General features: G+C 34.8%; 1 non-coding gene and 1 pseudogene across 1 annotated transcript; one reads left to right on the forward strand and one right to left on the reverse strand.

Annotated features, from left to right (window-relative positions):
- Nucleotides 1-915: 915 nt before the first annotated feature.
- Nucleotides 916-11,338, reverse strand: LOC138332592 (major facilitator superfamily domain-containing protein 12-like; annotated as a pseudogene).
- Nucleotides 11,339-15,863: 4,525 nt separating this feature from the next.
- Nucleotides 15,864-15,936, forward strand: Trnat-agu (transfer RNA threonine (anticodon AGU)). The gene has a single exon. It is a non-coding gene; the product is annotated as a tRNA-Thr (tRNA).
- Nucleotides 15,937-16,841: the final 905 nt, after the last annotated feature.

The following is a 16,841-nucleotide window of genomic DNA, read 5'->3' on the forward strand; positions in this document are numbered from 1 at the left end:
AATTCAGCATAAAATATTATACACATGTAGATATGACATCATAATGTACACTGAAATTTCACAAGATACTCAATGTTGTGATTCAGTGTGTGGTATAACCCAATGTTTAGTTGGGGAGAAAGTTTATAGACAGTAAAACAGTACAGATGGCAGCGAGCAATGAACTTTCTAATATGCAAAAAGTCTCCCGACATTCACATTTGGGGCTGGTTATCAATAGCATGAAGCCAGAGGTGCAGCCTCAAAGCCACCCTCTCTCTTGGTGTTGAGTAAACATAATCCTTTAGTTATTTAGATCAGGTGTTTAGCAAAGGAATTAGAACATAATTTTCTAATGATCCTCACAGGCCATTATTGCTAAAATGCAAGTCAAGTATATTGTTTTACCATATTAAAACACACATCTCTATTTTACAATAAAAACTGAATACATTATCTACTTCTAAAGCTTACTTTTTCGTAGTCTCAAGTGCCTATTGTTAATATGAGTTCATAGAGTAAAGGATGTAGAAAAGTCGCGGCTTGACGAACACTACCAAGTTGGGCATGATAGACTACAATTCACTCTGTGCAATAGTAAAAATATAAATAAATTAATTTATCTATTGTATGATGATATACAATTTTTTCGCAGATCATACAGAGGAGAGAATTGTAAAAAGCCAGTGCCCGACAAGCAGGGTTCAAACCTCGATAAGACCAAAGAAATAGGCTGGACATATACTCTACCAGAAAGGACACCAATTTGAGTCCCAGTCAAGCCCTGCTACATCGTAAAGTCCAGTAAAAATAAAGATTCAAAGAACTTTTTATCACATTAACTGGCTCATCCAGCCATGTCATAACGTCATATCGTAGCTATTGTATGACACATGTGTAATATCACTATAATGACATCACATGTCAGCTTTGGAGTCATAATTTATATATGACGTCGTTGATTGTCTCAGTAGACGGAAACGCCACATCTGAGCCAGATTTCAACTGTTTTATATAGAGAAGAAATTCAAAGTGTTACTTATATTTTTATTAATAAAAGTTATGTGATGAATAGATCTCGAATTTTACAGTCGTGACTATGTGATATGAAATTTATCAAACTCATTAGAAATTTCTTATGCCACTCACCTAAAGGCTCGTGGCATATCAAATTATTGAATTCGTTTGATTTTCATATCACATAGCCACTCATGTAAGATGCTCTATGTCACTTTGAAAAGATTTGTTTTTCTTAAATGATTTACATATAGAGTCTTCTCTACTGATATACTGAGTTTTGTTTCCTTTTAGAGAAAATTACAAACAAAAATTAATGTACATTTTGTAGACTAAAGCAATAAATTGATGAAAAGGTGGAAAAAGTCAAAACATATTAATTGGTATACACATTGTATAGTCTGAAACCTGGCTTAGCCTCCTAATGTTTTAAATGACTCCCTGCCATATGTGAAATTTTTTGGGTCCCCCCCCCCCAAGGAAAGCCATATGCATAGGGAGATCTTTATAGTTAACGTTCAAAGATGTTGACATAAAGCCCAGCAATAAAGTTATTTTTAAGACTTTTAAGTTATTTTTTTTACCTTAGACATTTGTAATGTCTCTGTGACATACAAGGGGAGATAAATCTGTGAAACAATTCACAAATAACCTGGTACACATGTAGATCAATGCAACCTGTGAAAAAAAATACAAAATAGATTTACAAACAATATTGTTCAGTATTTATCATACAATTCTTTAATACAGTACTTAACTTTTTTAACCAAAATGACCTTCTTGTTGTAATTTATGTTTTTAGGTATATTATAATAATAAACACAGTCTTTACGCATGATTATAGTTTTTACAGTATACACAGTCATGCATGCATTTACCCCAAAAGGTAACTTTTTGTATCTGACTAAATTCTCATTTTGATTCCATTTACATTTAAATGAATACATGTTGTAACATTTACTTTTTACAATTAATATCGATGCATGCACTAACAAACTAAAACTATCCCTAAAAGGCAATGGGACTCATTCACGTACCACTTGATACCCGATGTGTGGGGACTATTGTTTCTATTGGTGATGGAATGAGTCAAATGACATTATCGCGGGGATAACATCATTTCAGCGGGTAGATTACAAAGAGTTAGACTCCATCACCACTGGAGATACTAGTCCCGCACAAGCGTTATCGGTATCATGTGGTACATGAATTAGTCCCATTACTGTACCAGACCATATTTTTTTTCATTAATCCATTCACGCTTGTGTTTTTACTCCACAACATCATATTATTAAAGTGAATAGTCGGGCAAAGAAAACCAGTCTAAATGCGTTCATTGGCCTTTCAAAAGTTCTCACATATTAATACGGATGTCAAGTTCTGCTTAGTTTCCCAGTTCTGACCATCAAAGTAAAGAAAAGTTGAAAGCATTGAAAGCGAGGCTATGTGGAAATGTAACCACGGACATAGTGAGCCGGGAGGACGTTTTAGAATTACCATACTTTAAATTAATTTCTTTGTACGCAGACAGATTGTGACGAGATTTTATTTTTCCATTTCTTAAGAAATTATACTGGATACATTCACTCCATTTTACCGACTTTAGCCATCATTGCCCGACTGTTCACTTTAATATCTTAAAATAAGTTTTAAATGACTTAAGCAGTAGCTTACAGAATTTTTATTCGTACGAAAGCATATGCAAAGCAATGTATTTAATAGCTGCAGCTACTGTTTGTAGATTTACCTGATAAAATTGCCTCTCCTTGAGCCAATCCTTCCAGGACATGAGGGATTTTTTCAGCATGGAGATTTCTATTGATTGAGCACTGGTGGCAGACGATGACATTGATGAACATGTTTTAAGAGACTTTGACATGGCTTCCTCAGCCTCTACATGAGTAAAAGGTTTTACGCCCTCCTTAACACCGATTTGGAACAGGAAGCTGACTACAACTCCTAAACTGACCACAATAAACACAAGGTCCTAAAAATAAACCAGAAATTGATATGAATGATAATTTGCGTATTTTATAATGATAATAATTAAAAGTCCATTTTTTTCTTCAAAAAAATGTACCTGCACTTTTGGACCTAGTGTATCAGTCCCTAGTTCTATTTTGCTTCTAGGTTTACTATATATATATATATATATATATATATAACCTGGTATATTTCATATTTCATAAGGAACAGAGTAAATGTCAAGGTCATCTTTTTGACAAACAACAAATTGACCATAAACCTCTGTACTATGCACAGATGGAATACTTAAGTAATTACTACTTTAATTGAAAATCTTACCCTGAACTTGTTGTTGTCGACAGGAGAGAGCATGTCACTATTTCCAATACCGTCTCCCGTGTTTAAGTAAAAGAGAAGTGCAAATAACCCGAACACAGTCAGGTTGGAGAGTACTGTGAAGGCATATCTGTAACAATATCAATACTTATACAGATTATGAGGGAAATAATTTTTTAAATCAAGGGGAAAAAATGGAAATAAAATCATTTATATAATTGTCTTCCTTTCTTTTCCATTTACCGTGGGCACTTTATTAATATTACTTCAATTAACAAATCAAAAGTACTGTTGAACTTTATTATAAACTTAAATACAAGACCATTTTTATGTTTCAATTGGTTATTGACTAGCATTTCATTATTTTAAGATCCTTATTTAAACTTCAATACTACTCTTGGATAACTTCAAACTTTCACAACAAATGCTCCATTCTATAATTTGAGTTAATGAGTTTTTTATTTGACATACTGGGTAATCAATTGCCACAATTGATATTGATAAGCGATCTTTCTGTTTACCTCATGCCGTTTAATTCGACTCGTTCATCGACCTTAGTGGTGAGATCGGGTATAAGGGACAAGTGAGAGATTTGTGTGGATGCCCAGCCAAACTGGAATATAACGACGAACGGAGCATAGTAGATAAACTGGTACAGATCATTGGTATGTTCACAGGTAATACACTGGTTAAAGATAAAAGGAAAGCTGCAGGCCACACATATTGTACCTGGAAAAGATAGAGTGAAAACATAATGGTATGAATCGTTTCACAGCAACAGCAGAGAGACACAGATCATTACATTTGTACTTTTATAAAAAAAAATAGTAACCTAGTTATCAACCCCCAAAACAAGTGATGAAGCATACCAATCATTACCTTAAAACCACAAATTGATGTATTAATTTTGACCTCCTCAAATGAGATGCAACCATATGCTTATGTAAATTGAGTTTCCAAGAGTATCTTATATGTTAATTGTTTAATTCATTTGATTGTTGATTAATCTGTAACATCAATCACTAAACATGAAATCAGTTACCAGAGACTCTCTAAAAATAATACGTACCAATTAAATGCCATGTTTTGCGCTTCCCAATCTTAAGTATCCCTTGTGTACGATCAGACTCGATACCAATGAAGGGTGTGAATAACGCATCACTGATCTGACCAATCATCATCAAGTAGCCAGCTAGGGTGTTGTTAAACTCTTTGACTTGATGGAAGTAGATTATGAGGTAGCTGAACCACATTGAGGCTGTGAGGTCATTTAGTACATGACCAATGCTGTACAGTAGCCTCTGTGACAGAGGTAAGTTTTTAACAGCACTGGAAGAAGACTTCTTCAGGAGCGGTGCTGACTCTGACATCTTGGTGTTGTTTTTTTTTTTAATTAAATGTGAATGAAAGTTAATGTCAATATTTAATTTCTGTTTAATTCACTCCTTCCTGCTTTACAAGGGTGAGTATGGTCAACAGTTATGTAAACAAAAATATATGTTTGAGGTGTGACGTTCCCATACAGAGTGACATATTAGTTATAGTTCTTGTAATATTGCTGTAGAAGATGATCTGTTGAACCTGAAAAAGTCAGAAATTAATATCATTGATTTAATTGGTATGTGTATTGCAGGACTATATATATATAATTTATGTTGTTAATATAATATCTTGTTCAAATGTACAAGTCTGGATTAATATTGAGTTGATCAATTACACCCAGGTAGCTCATTCAGCAGAGCAAGCATTACCCTGACCAGTAATCCGAGGTCATGAGTTAACAGTGATTTTTATCCCTATATAACTGGGGTCGGTAAACGACCCCATTCCCAATGCCAAACCCCCCTATTTTTTTCCCAATTACAATGAAAAATTCCAAACTCAAATCACTGAAAAACAAATAAAACCCAAAATCTCTCCCTTCGTTGTTTAATCTAAAACCAAACTACTCTGAAACTGTTGTGATGGTCATCACCTTTTGATAAAATGAAATAGGTTATAGTTTTACAATATCTAATCACCTATAATACCATGTTCAGTAACGGGTAACTTTTTCCCAAAACTGCTCTTTTCGCGATTAAAAATTCCCAATTTGTTACAAATTTTTTTTTGCCAAAATACCCTGAAAAATCACTGGTTAATTAAATCACAGTCTGTCCGATACATTTTCTCCTCTCCTAGCTCTTACATACATCAGACTTGATCATAACAAAAGAAACTTTAAACTAATTATAAATCACCTTTTATAGTTCCATAGAGTTTAACCCATCAATAAAGAATGAAACCTTTGAAAGGAATGGATAGAAAAATATATTCTGTTTCTGAGTTGAGTAGATTAAATATTTCAGCAGTACACTCAAGTTTATTAGCAGATTTTACTATACATTTAAAGCAGAATTTTGTGTCTACCGAAGGAATTACCAAATTAATTACTTGTTAGGATTGCTATTGACGGATCGCCAGCTGTCAATCACACACATGACTTTGCATTTTGTATTGTGTGTGCTACGATGTTTGCTCCGACATTGAATAGAAACACGTGCGTTTGCGAGCACGAGGCGTGGCTATATTACACCTGGCGATCGGTCAATTCTCATCATTCTCATCATTCTGTGTTGTCTCTGTAGCTTGGAATATTACATATTTGTATGTTCTGTAGATGTAAGAGGTGATATTATTGTATGCAGCAGGCAGACCAAACTGCTTTAACCTGGGTAGTCTTAGAACATTAGCTGATGCTATCTTTATCAATTCAGCTACATTTTTACATGTACACGGAGACATTAAAAGAAAACATTATAGTCAGGTACATTCAACAAATATATGTATAGATACATGTATATCTGGTACCCAAACTAGAGTTTTGTTTCTCCAGGAGGAATTTAAACTATCAAATTAATTTCTTAGTTTTAGGACTGTAATTCAGTGTCCTGTATATTCGTAGTGTGGAAAATTATTCAATTATACATTTGTACATGCATGTATCGTCTAGTATTCAAGCATCAGATGTCTATAGAAGAGGTCACAAACCTGTATTTAATTGTCATAGACCTAGTCACTGATATTGTAATTTTAACCATGCATACACAATGTGCAATACACAGGGACTTGTAACGTAGGTTGTGAGAAAGTCTGCTGTGTATACATGTGTACTATATACTATATAAAAGGACAAGGGAACCAACGGCTCGCTTGGAAGAGGTACACCTGCCTCTACAAAAGTCGCCCGTATTCCGTCAAACATTGATAAATATGTACATATTTAATACCAATATATTCTTAAATAAATTTTCGACATGGAAAACACAACTTCAAACACGAAATAATATATTAACATACCTTTATTTCACTATGAACCTGGAAAATGCAGTCAGATATCACCGATGTCGTTTTGCCTGTCCACTGAAATCTAGGTTAAACACGTTTGTGTGGATATTGTGTATCCCATACCCGGACCCGGACTGGAAACACCATATACCGGCCGGTGTCTGTACACTAAACGCTACAATATCAATGTGGTAACGGTCAAGTACAACATTAGAGTCTCCATTTAAGTTAGATTCTTCTATTAATGATATATGCATCTCAAATAAAGGTTCTTCTAAGAACCTAAACCGTGATATTTAATTTATACAGAGTCTGAGTACAGAATTTCAGTGTAGTATCGGGTAAGGGCGAGTACACCAAAAAGGTACCCATCATCAATTACAATATGGCGGATTATACGAACAAGAGTCGAGTGCTGGATAAAAAAAGTGTGATTCCTCGCTTAGCTGTTGGATTGGATTAATGAAAGAGTTATCAGAGATAGCCTATTTGTATTTGCGATGGCAAAATATCACCAGAAAGTGAAATTAATGCATACAAAATTTGTTACAAGGGAATATGAGTGCTTTTGACCTAGATTTTACTGGACAGGCAAAACGACATCGGTGATATCTGACTGCATTTTCCAGGGTTCATAGTGAAATAAAGGTATGTTAATATATTATTTCGTGTTTGAAGTTGTGTTTTCCATGTCGAAAATTTATTTAAGAATATATTGGTATTAAATATGTACATATTTATCCATGTTTGACGGAATACGGGCGACTTTTGTAGAGGCAGGTGTACCTCTTCCAAGCGAGTCGTTGGTTCCCTTGTCCTTTTATATAGTATATAGTACACATGTATACACAGCAGACTTTCTCACAACCTACGTTACAAGTCCCTGTGGTGCAATATACATGGACACTATTAAGTGCAGCTAGTGGTACCAGTTACACAACCTACATCTATATTAAAGAGGTAGTGTAATGGAAATGTTCCTTCCTTTATTCAGAAAGAAAATTTTAATCCAACAAAAACAAAAAAATAATTATGAAAATCGATCCAGAAATCTTCGAGATATTTAAGATCGAAATTTGCCCATTTGCACCTGTTTGAAAAACAATCAACGCAACTTCCGGTTTGGCTTCGAAGCATTGTGACGTCATATGAGCAACATTCAAGGCAGTGAGAGCGACCACCTGGCGGTACCGCGAACGAAGGAATAGCTTTTTATTAGGGGGAATCGCTATATTGCACACTTTTAAGAATGTTCGTTTTAGTATATTATTGATACTTTTCTTATATATGATATTTAATGCATTTTGACTAATTTTCAGTCGAATTTCACGTTCGTTTTTCAACGAATTTTCCATAAATTCTGTGTTAGTGCTTAACAAAAAATTGACGTCAATATCATGTTCCGCTGGCGATAAAAATGCATGTAACATTAAAATATAAATTAAATAGACCACGGAAAATCATACCATTATTATGGAATCTGCAAATTTTTATCTACGATCATACGGAATTTAATTAAATTTGGTTAAATAACGAAACTGTGACAATCAACTAAAAATATGTCAAAAGGCATGAAATATATTAAAAAAATTATACAATACCAGGAAATCTGATTTTACAATTAATTGCAATTTGCAAACGTAAAGAATTGATTTCGACAATGTCATAGGCCAAATACACGTAACTTTTCAGTTTTTTTAAACCACAAACATATATGTACAGAGAAAGTTTACCACGTTCTCTCTGCATAAAATGTTAACTGAAGCTAGGTACATTTGTAAGTTGTTACTGAGAAGACATGAACGTGCCTCAGACATTGACATATCTGAGCTTTAATTTCCAATATCGCAAGATTTTACAGCAATCAAATTAAAGTTAGCTGTTCACTATTTACTCCGTTCATAGGGAGTTTACGGCGTATACATCAAATTTAGTAGATTTTACAGTGATAGGTATTTTATTCTGGTTATGCAAAATACAAGTCCCGGAACGTAAATTAAAGTTTTTTGCAACATATACTTGAAGATTTCTGTATAGCGACACATTTCATATCATATGCTTCGGTTTGGTTGCAGAAATAAATGATTCAGTAACCAATGGAACACACCTCGTCAATCAGTTGGTAATTATAATTGACTGACACGTGAACATCGAGGCTTGTAGCCAATGCTATGGCGGGGGCGGGACCTCTAGATCTACGGCGACCTCCCGCAAAAAAAAAATACCCAACATATACATGTACTTCGGTACAAGATTTATTACATAAAAATGCATGTGTTCGTGTCAAATGACAGGTTGTTACATTGTATAGACTTATAGCGATACGATGATCAATATATTGCAAATATTCCAGTTGTGAATATCAGAAAAATAAATTACAGCCAATTTATTCAAGATGCTCCACCGCCCGACAGAGTATAAACGATACTCACCATTTGAACTATAATTGGTGTTTAATCGCGTATGTATATACATGTATCTAATTAACACAAATGATAAATTAATTTGATTTGGTGCATACTTATTCAGTACTTCATTGCATATAGGACATAGTGCCACAGATTTTTTCGGGATGCAATTATTTTTTTTTTATATCTTTATCTTGAAGTATAATTAGAAGCTCAAACTTTTCAATGGTGGTAATGATGTAAAGCAAGTAACTTTTGTAATACTAAGTGTAAAGTCGTCTTCTCTTGTTTTTGATAGAGAAAAAAATACCACTTGTCAGAGGTCATCTTCAAAAATGCTGAAATCAAGAAATTGAAGCATATTTCATTCTCTTACCGATTAACTAGTACTTAAGATCGGGATTAAGTCGATATTTTGTAAGTTACTACACGCTTCAAAAGTCTGTCGACAGCATAATTTACATTCCATGTATCTTTTACCATTAATCACTGACAGATACTTTTAAGGATTTAATTTGCCGTAAACTAATTATTGTATGATATGAAAGATAACTGCAGAGCTTATAATTAACCGACTTGAAAGAAAAATGATAACATGCATTAAGGTTGTTAATGAATATTTATATGTATAAATATATCGTAAATTGACACATTCGGAAGTCTGAACTACAATGTACATTATTATTGTACCATGAAACACGTGTGTTTATGACATAAGATTTAGATCTTCGTCGTTGGTTAGAGTTTTAAAAGAAAAGAGAACTATTCTTGTACATGTATAAACAAGTGTCGAAAATTATAATCAATCTTAATTTTTACAATTTATGTTCGTATTCTGTAAATTATAAAAGGGGTAGAATCTACTGCAGTATTTCATATAACAAGGATTTATAGTTGAGGCATTAAATATTAGGCCAATGATGTATCTTTATATCATTATACCGACAAAGATACCGACAAGTTCCGAGATATCGGGAAAATGTCGAGGTGAAAAAAACCCAAGTACCGAGGTCTCCAAGTGCGAGATGTCCTGATACCGCTGCAGCCTGCTGCAACAATGCACCGTCATCCTTTGTGCCGAAAACTTGCCATTTTTATCACATTTAACTGTTACATGAAAAAAACTTCAGCTTAGGAATACAAAAAACTGTATACGTACGTAAAAAGATAAATTCAAATATAAAAAGGCGATGAGTTATAATACAATGTTTTCAAATGGATACGCATCGAGCACGAAGCCATCGTGTTGTCACAACACAGACGTAATCTGTTGCTCACAGTACGTCACTTCCGGTAAAAAGGGGAATTCCCTAAAGTTGAAAATTCTAAAGGTATGTTTTTGAACGGAGATTACTTTTACGCCTTTTATATGTGAAATGACGCACCGGAAAATTTTTTGCTTCGTGTTATAGTATTTTTTATGGTTAATCAATGATTTTATTTAAGGTTTGCTTCCACATTACACTACCTCTTTAAGTAACCTTCGATTGATATATAATTAAAATTGTCTTTTTAATTTTCAAAATGGGCATGTAAAACAAGATTGATAATTTTGTGGAGTCACAAAAGTTATTAGCTTTATAATATTAATACTGCACTTATCATCACCTTCTGAACAATTCAATTACAATAAATTAATTAAACGTTCATTTTCATAACACAGGTTTTAATTTTGACAACAAAATGAATCTGCACGGTTAACAAATGATTATTAAACAAGAAATCTTGCATTTGGTAGGTGTTGTACAGTATCCTCATCTAGTCCATCGATATATATATCTTCTGGTGCTATTAATGTTTTAAGACAAGTTTTTTTCTGAAACGTAGTGGGTCTTCAATAAGATAAAATGAATCTATATAATTGAAGTTGTGGTGATCGACTGATAAAAATAAACAGATTCATGTAATAGGTCTAACGTTATTGTTTATACATTGAAGGTAGAATGATGTAACCAAATGAAAAAAAAATAGAATAAAAAAATAAATACATACCTCCAATAGCGGAATATCATAAGTTCAAAGTGTAATACAGCTGTAATAATTCTATTGATGTGGAATCACCTGCATCATTGAGTACGTGATCATACCTGTACTTATGCAGGTGTCTACAGCTCTGTATATCTGTCAACCAAGACATCTGACAGGTCACCTGATAGCTGCCCACGAGGTACTGATAAGCGTATGTCACCACGTGCTTCTGATGCTGATGGACTAACATCTACACACTCCACCATCTTTTTTGTTTGTGTACGACTATACTCCCACCCCACTCATGTGATCAGTCATGTGACGACCGACAGCTGGTAGAGACTACTCGAGTTATCTCCCTTACACTGCCTGCTAAACAAATTAGATTTCTGTGACATACAGTACCGTATTCAACCCAATAAGCGCCTATGTCCCTATAAGTACCCTCTTTTAGAGACCTTATTTCAATTGCCCGGGTATAAAACCAAAACGGTACAGGTTTGCAATAGACTTAGACATTATGACAGATAGATTTCTGGTTTAGGTCGGGCTAATTGGGTCGAATATGGTATTTTTTTATTATAGCTCTCAATTTGTTCAGTAATGCAAGATTAGAAGAGGACGATTTGCATTCTAAATCTTGTTATTTCAGCTTTAGTAAACTATCCATTTTAATGGCTTAGTTCATGAAACTTCTAAAATGTTGCAAGTGATAAGCCATCTATATGCTAGTAGCCTTTCCGAAACAGGCAATCCTGATTACACCTGCAGGGATCTTGAAACTTATAAATAACCTAAACCCCAGTAAAGCCGCTGGCCCTGACGAGCTCAAACCAAGGATGCTTAAGTACTTAGCACCAGAAATTGCTCCTATACTCTCAATTATTTTCAACCAATCTCTCCTATCTGGCTCTGTTTCTACTGACTGGAGGCTAAAGGCAATAAGATCAACCTGAAAACTATAGACCTATATCACTTACCTGTATATGTAGTAAGCTGTTGGAGCATATCGTGGTTAGTAATATCATGAACCATGCAGATAATCACACCATCCTGTATCCACTACAGCACGGTTTCCGCAGATCACTATCATGCGAAACCCAATTAATAGAATTCATTGACGATGCCAATAACATGTAGACCAAGGCAAACAGACTGATGTACTTATAATGGATTTCTCCAAGGCTTTTAACAAGGTGAGTCATTCTCTCCTTTGTCACAAGCTGAGATACCATGGAATCAATGACAAGGTTAACACATGAATTGAGAGTTTCTTAAATGATAGAAAACAGGCTGTTATTGTAGAAGGTGAATGTCTGGTTACGTAGATGTCAAGTCTGGAGTCCTTCAAGGCTCAGTCTTAGGTCCTTCCTTCTTTTTATTTTACATCAAAGACATCCCAACTGGTCTTAATTCCACCGCACGCCTCTTTGCAGATGACACCATTGCATACATGACAATAAAATCCACACATGAAGCGACATGTCTACAAGAAGACCTCAATAAACTTGCTGAATGGGAGAAGTCTTGGGAAATGTCATTCCACCCCGACAAATGTAACATGTTATCAATAACAAATAACAAACAGGCCATTCATCACAAAAACATCCTACACCAGAAAGAATTACAACCTGTAGACAAAGCCAAATACCAAGGCATCACAATCCAATCAGATCTGAAATGGGAATCCCATATATCCCACATCTTTGGAAAAGCCAACTCCACCCTAGCCTTTCTCCGTAGAAACCTTAAGATCGGCTCTACCTCTATTAAAGACCATCACTAGAGTATGCCTGCTCAGTATGGGACCCTTATAATAAATCAGACATCAGCAAAATTTAAATGGTACAAAGAAGAGCAGCAAGATTTGTCACCAACAAACATAGAAACACCTCCAGTGTTGGTGACATGATACAACATCTAAACTATCGCTCTCTAGAACAACGTAGGAAAGACATGTGTCTAACCATGCTTCATAAAATAACACATAGTAAAATAAACATTAGAAAAGACTTACTCGTTCCTCCAGTACGCAACACAAGACAAGCACATATGTACACATATCAGACACCCTCATGTAGAACACAAACACGTAAATATTCATTTTTTTCCCTAGAACCATAACAAATTGGAATTCCTTACAACCAGAAATTCTCTCAAACCCTTAAAGTGAATAGTCGGGCAAAGGAAACCAGTCTAAATGCGTTCTTTGGCCTTCCAAAAGTCATTGTATACCATAATGATGGTCAAGTTCTGCTTACGGTGTCCAGTTTTGACCATTGAAATTTTGGGGAAGCCCCGTGTAAATTTAGCACAGTTCTAAATATAAATTCTCCAAACTCTTTGAAAACGAGGCTGCGTGGAAATGTCAACATGGACATGTGTTTCTCAGTCGTGTCGGTTTCGTTTCGTGTGATAAACCACTAATGCGGTATGCAAATTGTTGTTTTGAGATGATACATTTGATGCAAATGAAGTATTCTTACATTAATGACAATGCCTTGTAATCATTTTTCGATAAAAGCATCTTGTACATGGAAATCGACACAAATATTCGGCCGATGCAGAGATGGGGCCCCGGCAAGGGGCAATTATTGCAGCATAGCATTCGTCGTATTTTACATCAACCGAATCATGAAGGTTAAATACAAATAATCGTAACATAATTTCCCATTTAAAACCACACGAAAACGTTCCATAGAACGTCCATGCATGTAGCTGTCAAAGATGTGAAAATAAATTAGCTCATACATAGATATTTTACAAGTACAATATATGTGTTCAATTATTCGTGTAGTTTTTTGCAGAGATTTAATTAAATTATCTATGTCTCTGGTTGGTTTTTTTTTGTAAACAATATTTGAGTTCTGGAGAGAGATGACATGAATGTCCAGCTGGAAGGAAAGAAACTTTTATGATGTGTATGTATCGTACAATGTATATATGTAAACGTACATTCCATGTAGCTGCTATAGAATTACAACTAGGAAATTCTCTCAAACATTGATAATATTTAATTCTTCACATTCATGTAGGCCTATGCTGTGAGAATTAACACATCATATATATTTCCAGAAAACATATAGGCCTACATGTATGTTACTTTCCTTTTCTGTTGTTTCCTGTTCTTTTTGTGCTCTGGAGAAAAAGATGATTGAGTTGAAGAAAAGTAATTAATTAAGAGAAATGTGTACCACAGTACTTTGTATGTAGCCGAGGGGTTCTATACTGTTTTAATAGTCCAGTAATTAATAATTAAATTGAAAATTTCAAAATTAAGATGAAATTGTAAATTCCATTTTTGAATGAAGTGGTTCCCCTCCTTTGAGAGTACACAGTGTGTATACCCTTTTTGGTTTTTAGGAATAATACCTGAATAGGAACCTGAAATAACATGACAATCAATCAGGTATGTGTGTGTTGGGGGGTGGGGGTGGGGGGGGCTAAAAGACAGAAGAATCATGAGGTTGGGAAGTTGTAACTTGAGTGGGGGGTTGAAATATAGAAGAAATAGCTACAGATAACTGGAAGTGGAAGGGTGCTTTATCATTGATCTGGTCATTGCATATTTGGGGTTTACATGGCTTTTTTTTGGTTATTTAGTCTCATTGATTTTGGAGCAACTTTGAATCCATATGGTACTGTATATCTTTCTTTTTTCCATGTGTAGCTATTTCTTCTGTATTTCACCCTCCGCCCAAGTCACAACTTCCCAATAGGTACCACTTTTTTGTTTAGAACTCAAATCAAAGACAGATGTACATAGTACTACATACTACATTTAAGTCTATGTGTTTGTAATCACTGTTACTACAGTATTAATACATAAATGGTCTATGTACAAGTTACACATAGACAATAAATGTGAAATTTGGTTCAGACAAAAAGATTTTTAACATTTCAGATAACTTGCTAGTTTTATGGTTTTATTTATATGTTGAGTCTACTCTCTTGTAAAGTAGAATTTAGAAATCCTAAGACAATGTTATCTATATTGCTATATGTAAAAAAAAATCCTTATATTTTAAAAAGTAATTGAAAAGCTATCTCACAAGCCCTGACAAACAAATGGGCAGGCATATGGATGCAAGAATTATAATCACTGGATCTAGAGGACTAATATAAACAAATATTTCTACAAAGTTAAACAATGAAAAAGTATTGCATCATAATTTTATTTAATGATTACAGTTGAAAGGAACATTTAATAAATTAATACTGTTTAAATGTTCTGTTCATGATCTTCTAGGTCCATATTGGAAAAGTTTACTTTCAAGAGCACTCAAATCAACATTCTTCAGTCTTCATATGATGCTAATTGTATGTATATGTATACATACACTTGTATACAGGTCCAAGGGATGAACTTTCTGTATTCATGTCACTATGCATGCATGGTGCCTGAAAAAAAGAACCAGCAATTTTTTATATCTGTTGAATATGACAAAAATTGAAATGATCAATTTCAAATATATATATAAATGAATAAATGTAGGTTCATTCTACAGGTTTTTTTTTTATTTTAGAGAAGACATTTTATAAGTTGTGAATGTGTCACTGATGCATTTGATAGAATCAAATATTGTTTCAAAAAAGATACAAAATTCATTATCTATAGTTCCAACAAAAATTCAGAATAATTATAAATGATACATGGCTGCAGTACATTTCAACTCTGTAAAGTTTGTCATATACACATGAACCAGGTACAGTTGTAATAAATATTCAAACACTATTTATTATTATGGCCAGAAATAATATTGTATGTGTCCTCCAAATATATCTAAAGAACAAGCTAAAACCTACATGTACATATATATGTATATGTGTATGTAGCGGGATTGGACTGGGTCGATCATCGGTGACCAGGTAGCTCAGTCGGTAGAGCACTCGACTAGTATTCTGAGGGTCCCGGGTTCGAATCCCGGTCTGGCCGCTACATTTTCTCCTCTCCTGTTACAGAATTGGCGCCCAACTAAATAACCCACGGTGGTGGTGTTTGGAAGGGTCTCGTGTGTCTTCGAGGGCGAAGACTTCGAGAAAGGAGGGAGGAGTGAAGTGGGATTGGACTGGGTCGATCATCGGTGACCAGGTAGCTCAGTCGGTAGAGCACTCGGCTAGTATTCGGAGGGTCCCGGGTTCGAATCCCGGTCTGGCCGCTACATTTTCTCCTCTCCTGTTACATGTATATCAGAACATATACAATACAATTTTACCAATTAACCTACAATGTAAATCCTATATACAATGTATGTGTATAACACTACCAGAACATGTACAGAACAAAAATTTACAAATTAAAAATCTATAAATATATACATCAGAACTGTATGAATTGACCGGTAGCATACAGGGCATTCATTACCCCTAAAGAGGCCCCACTAAAGAACCGCTATTTACCCCAGGGTTACGTTTTACGCGATTGGGGAACAGGTATGAAACATGTGACCATATGTGACCACTCATTTATGAAAAAATACTGCTAGGGACTATTTACATAATGATCAAAATACGAAGACTCACTCACAATCAGCTGAGCAGGGAGTACCGGGTACGTAGTAGGCCTAGGTACGTACCTAGCGCCGCGTGCTCGTTTGAACTGTTCTCTTCACTATAACAAGTTGTATTAACACTCTCCATGCGTCGTAATGTTTACCGAGTCAGTTGTTGGGATTGTCGCTGCTCCATTGCCTTTCCTTTCGCATTTTAGGTGAGTCAGTTGGTTGTTTTGGCGGAAACATTTTGGTGCAAAACTACGGTAGCCATGTTTTGTTTACTACGGAGAGTGGTGGGTGTTGCGCATGCGTTAAGATTGAACTGCACTCTTAGCCGTCCGGGAGG

This window comes from Argopecten irradians, chromosome 10 (assembly GCF_041381155.1).
Source record: "Argopecten irradians isolate NY chromosome 10, Ai_NY, whole genome shotgun sequence".
In the NCBI taxonomy this organism is placed as follows: domain Eukaryota; kingdom Metazoa; phylum Mollusca; class Bivalvia; order Pectinida; family Pectinidae; genus Argopecten; species Argopecten irradians.